We start from the raw sequence: 15,774 nt of genomic DNA, 5'->3' as shown, positions 1-15,774 counted from the left end.
GTTAAACCTGCTGATTGGTATGATGGCTTTTAAAGGGACAGTCACATAGTTTCCCTGCTGTATCACAAAGGAAATCTGGAGCAGTGGGGAATGAATGAAGCAAGATTTTAATTTTTAAATGTGTTGCACTTTCCTTTTTTTCCCTTTAATCGTTGATTGCTAAATCCACATGATTCTGTGTGTTCTAGTTCCACCAAATAAAGTTGCATTTTTACACACGACATAGCCAGAGATGGCTTATCTTCACTCTGGATGCAAAGTGGCATGATGGTAAATGCTGGCCCACAGGTTTTTCGCTGTGTACGCTAGACGGCAGCCAAAAAATAGCCAAATGCCACGCAACAAAAAGGAAAAGAAAGATAATTTAAACAGAGGTTTCTTTACATTTTCTGTGCTTTCTTGCTCAAAAAGCCCCCCAGAATTAACTCAAAACTGATTTCTGCCCTTGGATTGGCAAGCACAGCTCCTATAAAGGCATGGAACAAATCCTACAGTCTTCACTGAAGTCTACAGGCCTGATTCATAAGTACCCCAAGGCCATTTTACACCAACTATGCTTGTAAGCAGCCCTAAGACACCCTATCTAATACCATCAGTGTAGATCCAGCCATCTTTAGTCCCTGCAGAAGTGCAGGCAAGAGTGGCCTCCGTTAAGCCTTTTAAAACGATGCAGTGCGTTATCCCTCCAGAACCAACCCGACTGTACTGGCTGGGGCAGAAGGGTGGTGCTACGGCCCATGCTCTCCTTCCCTCCTGTAAGCACCAACCTTGTGCAGTACTTACCCTCGAGGTACACGAGAACTGAGATTAAGACTCGTTCGTGCATAGAGAGCGTGGCTGGAAGGAAGGCCTCTTGTGACCTCTCCTTGCTGCTCTGTACAGTTTAGCACAAAATCCGTACTTGGGTTGAACTGTCACTGAAGTTAATGCAGTTAAGCCTGAGCAAGGCGTGCAGGATTAGGCCCTGTAGGAGTTCCCCTCAAGAGCCAAATGACAGAATGAAAACCTAAAGCACATTGGTAAATTGATAGATTTAGAATCATAATCTCAAATGGTGGGATTGTGAATGCTGGCACAAGAAGCACTTGCTCACCTCAAATATGATCAGCAGCAGTGGAGGGAGGAGTTCTGAATCAGATCCAAACCTTTGTAACTCCTTGTACATGGGCTAGCAAACATACCTTGTGTGAAAATGTAATTAGACTGTAGAACTCATTGCCACAGGATATCACAAGGGCCAAGAATTTAGCAAGATTCAGAGGGATTGGATATTTATATGGGTGACAAGCAGGGAGATAAAATTTCATGCTCCAGAGTTTATGCCAATCTCTAACTATTAGTCATTAGGATAAGACCTCGCTAGTGGGGCTGCCTGCTGTGGGGTTTTTTACATCTTCATCTGAAACATCTGCTGCTGGCAGGGATATTGGACTAGCGGAACCACGGGTGTGATCTGGTATGGCAGTTCCTTCCAGAAGGTGTGCAAATGGTAATGGAGGGGACCAGTGTTTGTTTTGATTTATTTGTTTGTTAATGGTCAGAGAGCAGATAGTTTCCCCCCAGTGATCTGGCCTCCTTCCGTAGGCTGGTGCAGAAGGGAACATTTTGGTTATAACACATGGCCCTCCCCAACAATGTGCTGACCAGGAGCAAGCAGGGGAAATTTCTTCCCAGCCTTGTGCATGAGACCGGGGGTTCACAATCTGGGACTGAAAGGTGTGTGCCAGTTTAGAGCTATGATAAACTTTCATTGAGTCTACCCTTTATTTGCTGTGTGTATAAATCAGTCAGCATTCCCATAAAATGTTCCCTGGATCACGTAGCTCCTGAGTGGCAGGATCCAAAGGAACACAAAGTATCTGATCAGTCTGGTGTAGTCACAGACACATAACGTCACATGACACCAAGATGGGAAAAGGATATCCAGAGGGAGAATCTGGGCAAGAGGGGCCAGATAAACTAGGAAAAACAATGTTCACCAAAGGCAAATCAACTGAGGATAGCTGCAGAGGAGAAATCAAACAGCCACAGCTTTCTCAAATTTCCATCACTGCAAGCACAACCAACTTCCAATCAGTTAATAACATCACAGTAACTCACTGCCACTCACAGTGCCAGCTGTCCAGAAATAACCCATGCCACCCAGTGAAAACAGTAGAAAAGTGGCATACCAGTGACATGGAATAAAGGACTATGCCCTGCCAAGAATTCCTTGCAGGCAGTAGAAGACTACAAAGATCCAAGGACCCCAAACATCACTGTTACCCAGCCTTTATCATTCTACAGCCCTTTAAACTCGTCCATGAATCCGTCATTACCAACATCTGAGCATGACGCTGCCATTGTAGCATTACTTTTCCAGATCTGGGGCTGTCGGGGAAGGCTTGCTTTCCTATCCCACTAAATGTTTGGGGTTTTTTTTCATTTGTGGCTCATAGAGATTATTTGGACATGTGGAAGCTCCATGTTTAAAATCAGGCCTCCTCTCTGATTGCACCCTCAATCTAAATACTTGTGTTTCATGCATGGCAACTTAGCTCCATGTTGGTGTGCTTTTTGTGCTTATGTGTATATTATTACATTAGCTAAGCAAGCTCACATCCTTATCCTTCTCTAATCATGCTTGAGTTTATTTTATTTTTATTTTAAATTCTGTCTCCCTCCCTGCTGTAAGAGACCCCCTCTGTTTTGCTTAGCCCTATTTAGGATGGCTAAAGAGCAGAAGCCTCCCCCTTGTGCCCAGCACTGAGGTTAGCAACAATCCCAGTCCTTGTATTCTTTGCACGGAAAAACTCTGCCAATGCAGAGAGGAATTTTCCCTCCCAGCAGCATGCAGGGACTGCAAAAGCCCCAAATAAGGGGATACAAAGTTGGCTTTTGCAGAAGAGAATTTCAGCCGCAATGCCATGACCACGAGTCAAAAATGGTGGAGTGGGGTCACAGTCTAACCCTCATTGGCACCATTCGGTGGAGGAGGAGTGGATTATGCTACCTTTTATAAAAGGCTTGGGGGAGTCCCCAGTGCCCCTGGACACATTCTTCAGGCAAAGATCAATGTGCATTTTAAACATGTGGAGGGTTATACAACCTTTCCATGGAAGCAGACATTTCCATGTGTGCTGACTGCAGAATTTGGCCAATGGCTTATTCCACTGGCAACAATATTTTAGGAAGGGTGGGAGGGGGTATTTTAAAAGCAAACTATTGGGTTGGAAAACAGTTACCGTCTCAGTGGGTTGCACCATTTATGTATCTACAACTTCTGAATTGGTTACATTGCTTTCAACACAGGAGGTTTTCTTGAAAGATCTTGAATACTATGGCTAGGTTGTCAGACACAATCAGATCAATAGGTGGCATAAACTTTGCAGGCAATTGTATCCAGTGTGACATTTTGTCTATGAGATGCAGTTTTAATGTAGAGTAGGCACAACTACGGTGACAATTATATGAAGCAGGTGATCTAGCTTCTGCTGGTCAGCAAATAGCATAACAGAACCACTTTGCGGCTCCTTGTTGGCAACAAAGTGCCTTTATTTACAGTGAGTTGTCACTAGCTTTGCTTAAACATTTGTGTATTATTTATCACACTCATTCATCCAGGAAAACATTTCAATTCACATCAGCCTGTACAATCTCTCACCATTGCCAAACTGGGCTTTTCTAGTTCTGAATATATGGTGTTTGAATTCCTACCCAAATAAAGATGGCCTTTGATACGGTATTGAAGAGGGAAGAGAAAGCTGCATATGGATTAGGCTTCCCAATTTTTGACCAGGGAATTTACTTCTTAGTTTTTTCAATGCTCTTTAAATAGCATCTGGGGGGTTGCCATGTAATCAGTACAATTCTGTGGTTAATGGTAAGTGCAATCTCACATGCAAAGATGATGTATAATTTATGCTTGTCCCATCTAAAAAGAAAACAACGTAGCAATAATTTCATTGATAGGTTTTTCTATGAGCAAGGAATGCCACCCGTTTGTTCAAGTGAGGTTTTCCCACCACCTCTGACCCCTATCTCTCCCCCTTCACACACGACCTTTTCTTTTTAAGTATTTGGCCTCCCGGAGATTTATTGGAGCAAATATGTTCTGTCTAGGGTGAAGGAGCTTTTGTGACCTAGAAAGAGAACTGAGTGTGGTATGCATGTATCTATCATGTCTTCAGTACATTATTTAAGACATATTTGTATGCAAATACTGCTCAAATTTAGTGCGGTGTGAATGCTGAGGTACCCACTACCATTGCAAGAAGTCTTTTTTCTGACAGCAGGTGTCAGTAGAATAAATGTTCGTGAGTGGACTTCTGATTTTTTCTTTAATTGACAAAGCTTACAGTTAAATGTTCCCAGGCTTTGAATGTAACCAGGAAGTCTTTAAACAGCGGTACTAAAAAAATCAGCTTAAAAAGGGGGCATAGGATATTTAATAATTGTTTGTGCATGTAACATGTATAAATAAATGTAAACACACACTCTGTAATCTAAATATTATATATGTGATGGTCCTTGGCCCTAAAATTCAGTTCTGGACTCAGGCACAAACTTCCCAAAGTTTCTGGGTATTTTGGATCCAGAGTTTATATTTGGGCTTAACTTTTGTAGCACCATCGATAAGTAAGGTTGCCCAACTCTTCTCATTACAAAGACCCTGTTCTGAGCTGCTTATAAATTTGACAAACTTTAATCATTTGGGCAGAAATTACCAGTGCCAGGTGTCTGCCTGAGGCTGAACTGCTTTGGAAAGTTTCAGCGAAAACTGTTTAACTGCTTCTGAGAACAAGGTGAGGGAAAACATATGCTGATGACATTTTCTCTGAGCTCTAGCACCTTCATGCTTTGAAGCAAGAATATAAAAATTGGTAGGGCATGGATGTGTGCTGATCTTGTGAAAATCTGCCCAAATTTGGCCAAGTTATAAGCCTTTTAGAACTGGCAGTTTACACATGCTCAATAGAGACTTCTTAGAGTTTAGCAGCTAAAATATCCAAAGATTCCATCCTCACTGAGCATGCTGCAACCCCTCACAGTTCCTACGTGTGCTACACTCACTGAAGATTCCATCCTCACTGCCAGACTGCACATGTGCTATCCCCACAGAGTGACTGAGCATGCTCAATTCCCTTCACTTCTCCTATGTGTGACAGCACTGCATATGCACCATACCCACACATCGACTGAGTACCCTTCAAATCAAGTACCCTCTTGGCCAAGCCAGGCTTTTCCTACAATCACTGCTTCTGGTTGCTTGGGACAGGGGGCGCTGGGAGCCTGTTTCTGCTGTGGTCTCAATTTCTGGGTGCACCCCCACAAAGAGGCCTATGAAACAGGTGTTGCAGAGCCAGCTACGATAGCCCTGTGCCAGCCAGGGATTCCCCCACAGTGAGACAGCTCCTGAACTAGCTACTATTTAAGCCAACATTACAGTCACTCTTCAGAGCTGAGGTGCATTCAACTAAACCAAAGGCAGACCACATAAGACCTGTCTTTTTATAAATGGGGCTTCAGCTACAAAGGGATTATATGTTTAATATACATCCAGAGGTGAAAGTAAGCCGGTATGCCCCGGTACGGTGTACCGGTAAGAGCCGGTGCGCCGTACCCGGACCGGCTTTCCCAGAGGGCAATTTAAAGCCCTGGGGTAGCAGCGGCGGGGATTTAAAGGGCCCCGGAGCTCCAGCCGCTGCTACCCCCCCCGGGGCCCTTTAAATCCCGGCCTGAGCCCTGCTACCCGAGCCTGGGGTAGCGGCGGCGGGGCTCTGGCAGGGATTTAAAGGGACCCAGAGCTCCAGCCGCTGCTACCACCCTGGCCCTTTAAATCGCCACCAGAGCCCTGCTGCCGAAGCCCTGGGCCCTTTAAATCCCCGATGGAGCCCGGTCACCGCCACCCCAGGGCTCGGGTAGCAGGGCTCAGGTGGGGATTTAAAGGGCTCAGGGCTCCGGTAGCTGCTACCACAGCGGAGCCCCAGGCCCTTTAAAGCTCTGCCAGAGCCCAGAGTCCCAGGGTAGTGGTGGCAACCGGGAGCCCCCAGGGCTCCTCAGTGTTTTAAAGAGCCTGGGGCTCCACTGTGGTAGTGGCAGCTGGAGCCCTGGGCCCTTTAAATTGTTCCCGAGCCCCGGGGCTCCCAGTCACCTCTGCAGCTGGTAGCTCGGGGGTGATTTAAAGGGCCCCAGGCTCCCAGCTGCCACTACCGCAGCTGGAGTCCTGGCTCTTTAAATCAAGATTTAAAGGGCCTGGGGATTTAAGGCCTCTTCCGATTGAGGCCATGCCCCCTGCTCAGGACTCCGGCGTACTGGTAAGTCCTCTAACTTACTTTCACCCCTGTATACATCTTATCTGAAGCCTCATGTATCCAATAAAGCTCTATGTGACCTGTTTGGTTTAGCTAAATGGCATTCTAATGTATGCTACAATTTGCATTGCAAAGGTTCAAGTGATTCCTGTGGATACTTGCACACGTATTTAGTGTCACTTTTCCATAGCAGCTTATCTAGGATTGTGGTGGTTCTCCATCACTTAAAGTCTTCAAGCTAGATCTTTGTTTTTGGGGGGGAGAAAGAGGGGTTATAAATAGATGGTTTCAGTAGAGGCCATGAAGGCCTGCTCAGGTAATTGAAGATTCCATTCTTCCCCTGATTCAGTGCTTAATTTGTGCCAGGGCTTGACAGACCTGAGCCCTGGCACCTCTAGGCTCGGCAATTCATAGCCCTGGCACCTCTAGGCTTGCTGCATCAGTTATGAATGTAAAAAAATTGTTTGAACCATGGCACCTAATTGATTGAGCTCCGGCACCTCTTTCATTACAAATGAAGCACTGCTCTGATTTGCCTGACTGGTCCTGGTCTGCGTCCTTAAAGAGTCTGACCACATGCCATTGGGCTTCCCCTGTGGTTTGAGTTCCTAGTGTGCTTATTTCAGTGTTCTTTTGCCCAGTTCTCACTGCTATAGATGCTGGGGCAATGTAGCCCACTTGTGTATATTGGTTTTTATTGCAGGACTACCCTCAAAAACCAAAGATGTTTGTGAGCTTCCTAGGACTTCCTCTTAAACAGAGGCAGACTGAAATTCATCATCCCCACGAAGGGTTTGGTCCATCTCAGAGATGGTCTTTTGAACTTTGAGGGGGGGAAGAAGAGGGTAAGATAATGGAGGCGGTTCCTGGGGCATCATCTCCACTCTTGCTTCTTCCTCCTCTCCTCTGTGTAACAGCTGTGAAAGTGCAATTGACTGCTGCTGTATATTGGCCCATCACTTTGATATTTAGGGCTCTAGCCAATTTTGGGCTGCTGCATATTTATCCTCCTACTTATCTTCCTGTGACATTGAGTGCTCTAAATCTGGCTTTACCAGATTGCATGCTCCTTCTGAGCAACTGAAAGATTGTCCTTTGCTTTTCCTTGTACCCAGTGCAGCATTTTACATTGCCATTTCCTCAGTGAGGCGAGTAAGTGATCTCCAAGCCCTGTTTGTAGATTTGTCTCCTAGGTTATTTCACAAAGCTAATATTGTGCTACACCCAGATCCTAAATCCTGAACGTGCTATTGGATTTACAGCTAATCCAGTCTACGTCATTGCCAGTTTTCCTCTAAGCCTCACATTATGCCAGAGGAGGCTACACTGCATTGTATGACTGTCAAAGATGCCCTCCCCTACTATTTGGATATCCTTTTAAGAAATCACCATGGCTGTTTCTGGCTCTTTAGGAAAAGCCCAAGGGAATAGCGATCTCTGGTTATCCACATGCTAATCCAAATGGCCCAGAAATTTTCCAGATGGCCCAAAATCTAAATGCAAACCTGTTATAAATGAGCCCAAATGCCAAGGCCAGGAGGGCTTAAAGTATATCCCACTAGAGGAGCAGCTGCCTCTATGGCTTCCTTTCAAAATGTCTCAATTGCTAAAATGAATAAAACTATGAGTTCAATCCACGCATTTAGAAAGCATTATTCTCTCAGCACACAAACTCATCCTATGCCTGATTTGGGGCAGCAGTGGCCATCATTATCTGACTAACTCCTCCTGCTGGCTGCTTGCTAGTCTCCATAAATGGAGCTATGCAGAGGTACTTCCATGATGGAGAAAGAAGTTCCTCATATATATTGCTTTCGCAGATCCCTGCTGACTCTCTCTCCATCCTCCTTTATTCACAGTGTCTTTATTTTATAGATAAATATTTTGTAGAAAAGACCATGAAAAATTCGATGCATGATGAATGTGCATGCACCCCAAATAATCATACTGCTTCCAAACCTCCAGGGTGTATGACTTTTAAGTGTGGATCTGCATTGGCAATGTATTGTAATAATTTCAGTAACTCTTGTTTCTCCTCCCTCTGTTCCCCACTCTCTCCCCCACCCCCCAGGAATATTTATCAAGTGCTCCCACACAGCATTTCACTTTCACAATATTTTCCTTTTGAAATTTCACATGTTGGGAATTTCACTTGTTGTTTTACCCACCAGACAAACCAAGCTCAACACAAAATATTTGTCTTCGGTTGTAACTAAAACTGTTATTTTGCTTCCTTCCCAAAAACCAGGAAGACAATTACACTTAACTGTTTAGAGATTTATAAATGCCTCTGGGTAGTAATTTTAGATACTTGGCCCAATGATTTCCTTTTATTGGTTAAAGATTTAAGTCTTATTTTGACTCCTATATAATAAGAGCAGCACATTTCATTAAAACCGCTTTCTAAACAATAAAGAAAAGCCATCTTATGGCTCCAAGCAGGTCTAAAGTACTGAAAGGAAGGCTGTACAATAGCATTTCTTCCATGGATATTACAAGACAGATAACTGTAGCAGTGCAGATGTATTTCAGCATAGCAATCATTGCAGCTGTTTTCTGAATGACTTCAACTTATGAGAATTTTCCCTAGGAACAGTATTTCACCACATGAGAGATCTTTGTAAGGCCATTTATAATCCTGGTAATGGATCTTCAAACAAAAAAAAAATCAAGGGAAAAAAAATAAAGTAAAGAGGAGGGAACTCCTGAGTAATATGTTTCTCATTCATCATGGAAAGGGTCTTGGGGGGAAAATCATATGAAATCGAGTAGATATATTCAAAAAATTTGCACATGCTTTACAATGTAGCAGATTACACAGGTTAAAATAACTTTGAATAAGAAAAGCTTACGGTTTTAATCTAGTTCTTTTTGAAGTTAGTGCTGTTTTCACCATCAATTTCCATGGAAGCAGGAACAGGATCTGATTGAGAGGACAGAAATACACCTTGGAGTTGTTTGTTAGTCACTGAGTTAGATTTCATTAGATTTGTTTCACAATGAGAAGATACAGTAGTTGTAAAATGACTGCACCCTTCTGGAGCCCAATCTTGCACCCTGTATGCAGGAAAACTCCCATTAAAATGAACATCCGGTTTAAGTTATATCCCATTGGTAATTAGTGTTTTCTTTTTTCTACTACACATCAATGATTGTTGATCTTTTTTTATCCCAGAATTGTTAAATGAACATCATCTACGGTATTACCAGTATAAGTATTAGAAGTGAGAAAATATCTTTACTTATCCCTTCAATGTTGTCTAAAAATACTTGGTCAGTAAAGGTTCTCTCTCAGTTCCAAGCATTGCAATGGTGAATATGTAACACTTGCATGCAATGTTGAATTGCAATATGTTGGATATGTTTCTAACAAGTTCAAAAAAAGAAGTGGTTGGGAATTAATTGCATCATCAATATTTATAGAAGATGCTTTTTGCTGCATGTTGAATATTACTACTTCCTTGTATTGTGTCTTAGTTTAGGTTGTGAAGTACAGAATAGTCAAACACATAAGACAAACACAAGACATCCTTCAGAACCCATAACATTGATAATCAGCATATCAGGTTTGCCATGAGAACTTTGTATATAACAACCAAATTCCATTCCCCACACAAAGCAAGGGGGACCTGCGCAACTAATCGGGGAATGGAATTTCCCCCTTAACCAATAGCCAGTGTATACAGCAGCAGAATTTTATCTATAATAGAAGCTGCAGCCCTCTATGGACCTTGCTTGTTCACGTATCCACCAGCCATGTCCACTCACCAGCATGCCCCAAAGACAGACATACCCACCTTATGGTGCTCTGCAGAGAGCAACTATGAAGCAGAGCAAGTGCTTCAGGGCATGCAGGAATGTGGATTAACTCTAGATAGCCTCTCTATGGTTTCCACATACAATCAAAGGTGAAAGATTAAAAAAAAAACCCTGAGAACATGACATCTGATCAGCCCTGAGAATCTATTTTTAAATACCTGGATTTCAGTGTTAATAAAGCAATTTATTACTCAATTGCAAAAATGAGAAAAAGGCATCTCTGGCCAGTTTTTAAAATAATTCTGTAATTTTTGCCAGGGATTGCTGGATACAGCTGGTTCTTATAATGTCTGTTGAGTAGAAGCTGCAGTCATAAACATGATGAAGTTAGTGTGAAAGTTCATGATATAAAAAGATCAATGATGTTTATTTTGCAGAAGTACCGTAAACCACTGGCTACAAATCTGATCCATCCAAAACCTAGAATTGACCTTTACTTTGGGGTGAGGGAAATGGTTACTCGTAGAAGGGCTTGCGATTTCCTACTGGGCAAAGTTATTTTAATTTCTAAGACTTTAGATATCTATCATCCTTTCCTATGTCTAATAACAATAGAAATGTGGATAAGGGGTGTGTATAAATGAATGTCTCTTTTGGAGGGCACATATACTAATACATCTAAAATGTAACAGTGGAATATTCAAAAGTGCTCATCTCTAGCCCAGCTATGTTCCCATTCAAGCCAACGGGAGTTGTACCATTGACTTCAGTGGGAGAAGAGGTAGGCCAAAGCTGAACACTTCTGAATCTCACATTAAAATATCAACTATTTATTATGTATTCAGATTATACCACATTATAGAAAAGTGCACTTATCCCAGGTAGATGGAATATTAAAAACAAATGAATAAAGTAGCCAAACACAAATTCTTGGGATCAATTTTCAAAAGGGCCTAAGTCAGTTAGGAACCTCAGTCCCATTTTCAAAAGTGACTTAAGCACTTAAGAGCTTGGTCTCATTGAAAATCATAATGCTCAAGTCTCTTGAAAAATGGGAATTAGGCTCCTAAATCACTCAGGCCATTTGGAAAATTATATCCATAACCAAAACCAGAATGCCCCTATAGCCTTACTAGCAAAAATGCTAGGATCACACACGAATGATGCTAGGAGCTTTAATTCGAGGATCACGCCTAGTTAAGAACACTCTTGGATTGCATATTTCATGGGTGATCCTGGAACTTTTACTGTCATGGATGTCTTCCCTTTTCCTTAAGGTATCCCAAAACACTCTGACAGGGATCTCCTGCTGAGTTTACTGATTAATCCCGCACTGGCCAGCTGAACTTGGGCAGAGGTTGGGTTTTTTTCAATAGTCAATTGGCAGTTCTTTTTTGCAATAAACATATCAAAAGTCGTGAGCTGGGCATCCTCAGTGAAATAACATGTTAGGGATGCTCAAAATTTCTCAGCACCTGCCCCACTTCAGCACTTTGCTCACATATAATACTATTCAGGTTCCAGGTCTTCTAAACAGCAATAAAATAACAGAGCATTAACTGCCTACAAGACAAATGTAAAAATAAGCCCAGACAGTTTTGGCATCATCCTTATTCTAGATGTTGGGTTGGTTGGCTATTATAATTTTATTTATTTATAGTAAAGACTGCAGCTGGGATCAGGGCCTCATTGTGCTAGGCACTGTACACACACACACACACATAGTACAGCCCTGAAGCATGTACAGTCTAAGGCCCCAGTCCTACCAAGACTTAAGTACGTAAGTACATGAATACTCCCATTGACTTCAGTGGAACTAGTCAAATGTGTGCAAGTCTTTGCAAGATTTGGGGCCTAAACAGATAAGACAGACAAAGGGTGGAAGGAGGCAATACATTCAGCCGGGCTAACTTCTTGCTTTATACCCATTATAGCCATTTTCTTTTTTCAAACAGAATGTCCTGGTCCTCCAGCCTTTACAAGAAACCCCAGGGAGGAGGGAAGTTTCCACCCAGGACCCTTATCCCTTCTTTGTACTTTCCCCGCAGCTTGCACTCTAGTATACTGAGTAGATTCTCTGGTGCCTGAACTCAGGTACCCTGAGCACTTTCATGCCTTCTGTAAATATTTCCTTGGAGAGCGAGGGGAAAAAAAACATAGGTCAGGAAGTTTTCGATCCTGCTGCTGTGTTGGGAGAAGGAGGGAGGGATATGTTACATTGACCCCCTTTCATTGCTTGTATTTGAGGGATGCAGCTAAATCCTGGCCCAAATGCCTTCTAACTTTCACAGCCACTACATCTCTCCCCCTAGCTTCAGACTCCTTCTCCTAGGTCTATAGGGCGATAAAGCTGGACAAAGGAGGGAAACAATACGGTACATCAGATGCGATTTCACACTTAAACTATACATGCGATTAATAGTCCCAGGACCATTATAAATTCACTGTGCCTCATTTACAATTATTACTTTTTGTTCAAAGTCTCCAAAGGAAGCCCCATATTATGCAGTGATAGGTGTGTTTGCGTGCTTGCGCAGGCGCATTACTGATGCTGAGAAATAAAAAAGTGAAAATAAAAACCTCTCTTTTTATGAGCATTAATTATACACCAGGCAAGGAAGCAATTGCCTCTATGTTATGAAATATTAAATCAAAATGCTTCCTGCTCCCAGATGTCCTAGAGATAAATACAGCAGTATTTTGAAGCCCCACTTGGAGCTGTTTTGCCTGCAAATTTATAGTTTTGTGTCCATTTTCAGAAAACCCTGTTTTATGTGAAGTATAGCACTCTTGGTAGTTTTTAAGGAGCGAACTCCTCTGGAGTTGCCTATGTAGGCAACAACTCTTATGTAGATTGCACACAAGGGATCTGAAGTTGAAAGTCTCCTTTAAGATGACAAATGGGTTGAAAGTGTTATTGTCTTTGATTGCATGCTTTACATCATCTGTATGTAGGAATAACAGGGCTATACTTTATCTTTAGCCATTTTATAAATATTTAAGTCCTTATAGTTGCCTAAAGATATTAAAGCATATTTTAGAGTAGCTGGAATATAAATATTATATATAGCACAAGATACCAAAGTAGTTTAATGAATTCATAATTTTCTGTTCACTTTTATTGGAATGTGTTTTATGTTCTAAAAGTTCCATTTAAAGAATAAGATACCATTCTGCTCCTGGACAACATATGAACTATCAGTAATTGTCATCGTGGCTGCTTTAAATGAAGATTATGAGGCTTCAATTAGCAGGAAGAAAGGGAGTATTGGCATTAGGGTGTATTTGCTTTCCCCATGTTTCAACAAAAAATAAATATATTTTTTGAATAAACAATTTTGTAGTTTAAATTTTAAATAGTTTCCAAAACTGGAAGTTTTGTATTAGGTAGTTTTTTGCACTGTCCCTATATTTGTAAAAGCTGCTTATGTCAGGGGAAGAGACATATTTAGATCCAATTATGTAGGAGCATTTCTGTTTAAACTGGCAATTAACTTTCCAAAATAGTCCTGTATCACCAATCTTTTTGGTGACATTAAAACCCTTTAAAGGTAGTATTGTTCAGCTCTATAAATACAAAGGTATGCTCTGGGCATACCTGTGAATATTTTCAATTTCCAGTGAAATATAAAGAGTTTCCTTTAATATTTCACAAAGTTTCTCTAGTTCCCAGTGGGAGTCCTTGCTGGGTAATGCTTGCTAATTGCCAACAACAAAACTAGACATACAAAGCTGGTAAATTACCTGACCCCTTACATTTTAATGAGACAACAAGGATTTCATGAAGTGATGTTGTTTCAGTGGTTAATGGTGTCAGCAATGTTGTAATTGTAGGTTGAGACACATTAGCTGAACAACCACATGTAGGAAGGGTTTCTCTTGACAGGCCCTTTGGAGAATAGAATGTTATTATCATTAAGCCTATGTCATTTGCATGCTGCTAATCACTTACTTTATTATCCTGTGTATCCATTGTCTTTCTTTAATTGCTCTTTAAATTTAAATTAAAAATAGTTCCAATGCCCACGATAGTAGTGATAACATCTTGATTATGAAGATAACGTCAAGAAAATGAAACATATAGATAATATATTACAAGATTACGAGATAGTTATGTGCAGTACCTCATGAGCCTCATAAGCATAATTTTGGTATCTTCCCTTACTTTGGCACATATTGTTTGTTTAATAAATGGTTATTTATATCCATTGGAGCAATTGTTTTAGGAAAGTACAGTGTCACTGTTATACTTGTCTTTAGTTTGGAAGGCTTAAGAGAGACTAACTTGGTTAGTGCAACATCAAGAACAGTCCATCCAATCCATTAAATATCCATAGGCGATCAAAATACTTTAATCCAGTCATCTGTCCTTTTAATTCTTTGGTCTGTTATCCAGTGTTGGGAGTGAATCATAATACCTGCTATTTGGCTGTAGAACTGCCATTGAGCCTTAATAAGTTCAGTGCAAACCCTTTGAAAGAGGTGAAATTTTTGTCCAAGGGCCTTATTTGAATTAACCAAGTTTCCAATGATCAAATGTCACTTGGAACCAGAGACAAGGTTTGGCTTGCAAGAACCAGAATTTGAACTAATGGCAATATTGGAAAAAGCCATGTGATTTGACCATACTGATTTGTACAGCAAAATATGGTTTGAATCTAAATTTCATTGGGGAGCAGCCACCTCAAAATGTACAGCTAATGTTCATTTTAAAAAACCCCAATCTTTGAGGAACAAATCACAGATGCAAAAAAACAAAAACAAAAAAAAAAAAAAAAAGAAAGAAAGATCTAATGAGCCACTGCAGATTTGTGTATGCAGACTGAGCTCACACCAAAGATCAACCTGCATTTGCAAATCAAATTCTTTTGTACTTTGAATCAAGCATTTTCCAGAGCTCAATATTCTTACAAACCGAAACTGAAATAAATTCCTACACCTTTATAAAACAGCTTCTTTAAAGCAGTAGGAGGAATGGAGTGTGCTGTTGAGTCGTATTTCTGGGTATCTGATTATTCTTATTTGACTTGATCTGGTATTATTGCCATTAATGGAAATTTTGCTTTTGAATTCAGTGGGTCCAGAATTTGTCTAATTGTTTTTATATGTAATTTATACAGTGCCATAGGTATACCTGAACCTTTACAGGCATACTACCTGGCTCTGAAAAGCTTACACTTTGATTTAGACCTTACACAAGTACAAAGTAGAGATGGATTGTTTCATTTAGGCATTCTGCTTGTTGATTCTAGGTTTGGCTGTTTTGATTTGTTGTTTTTAACTTTTTATGTAACATTAAATAATTCAGTGTTTTCTGGTATCAGCAGGGGAGCATGACTGGAGGTTAGTGATGAAAGGCAAGACAGTAGACATGTGTTTGACAGACAAAACTTACCAGCATGTATTTTCTTTACATTTTATTTTTGGTGAGCCCCTGCCCACACACAGTAGCAGAGATAGCATCAACTACAGCATGCCCTTCTTACATGGGTTGATGCGCCCATAGGGCTTGACTGGCTCCATTATGTTTGAGCAGCAGTGTGTGCTAATAGGGCTTGGAAGAATTACAGGGCTCACAGAGAAAATGTGTTGAAGTAAAAATACCACTAGATGATCAACACGCCTAAAAGAAAATAAGCAACTTCAACAGAGACAATCAGATATACAGAAATGAAAGAGAGACAAAACCCACTGGTATTTTGGCTAGGAAGTCTTTCTCAAG

At 41.2% G+C, this 15,774-nt stretch overlaps 1 protein-coding gene across 41 annotated transcripts in view; it reads left to right on the top strand.

The window, feature by feature from the left end:
• Positions 1-15,774, top strand: part of KCNMA1 (potassium calcium-activated channel subfamily M alpha 1) — an 835,052-nt gene that overhangs the window by 765,363 nt on the left and 53,915 nt on the right. The window lies entirely within an intron of this gene.

This window comes from Chelonia mydas, chromosome 7 (genome assembly GCF_015237465.2).
Source record: "Chelonia mydas isolate rCheMyd1 chromosome 7, rCheMyd1.pri.v2, whole genome shotgun sequence".
Lineage (NCBI taxonomy): Eukaryota > Metazoa > Chordata > Testudines > Cheloniidae > Chelonia > Chelonia mydas.
This window is presented reverse-complemented; position numbering and strand designations above follow the sequence as displayed.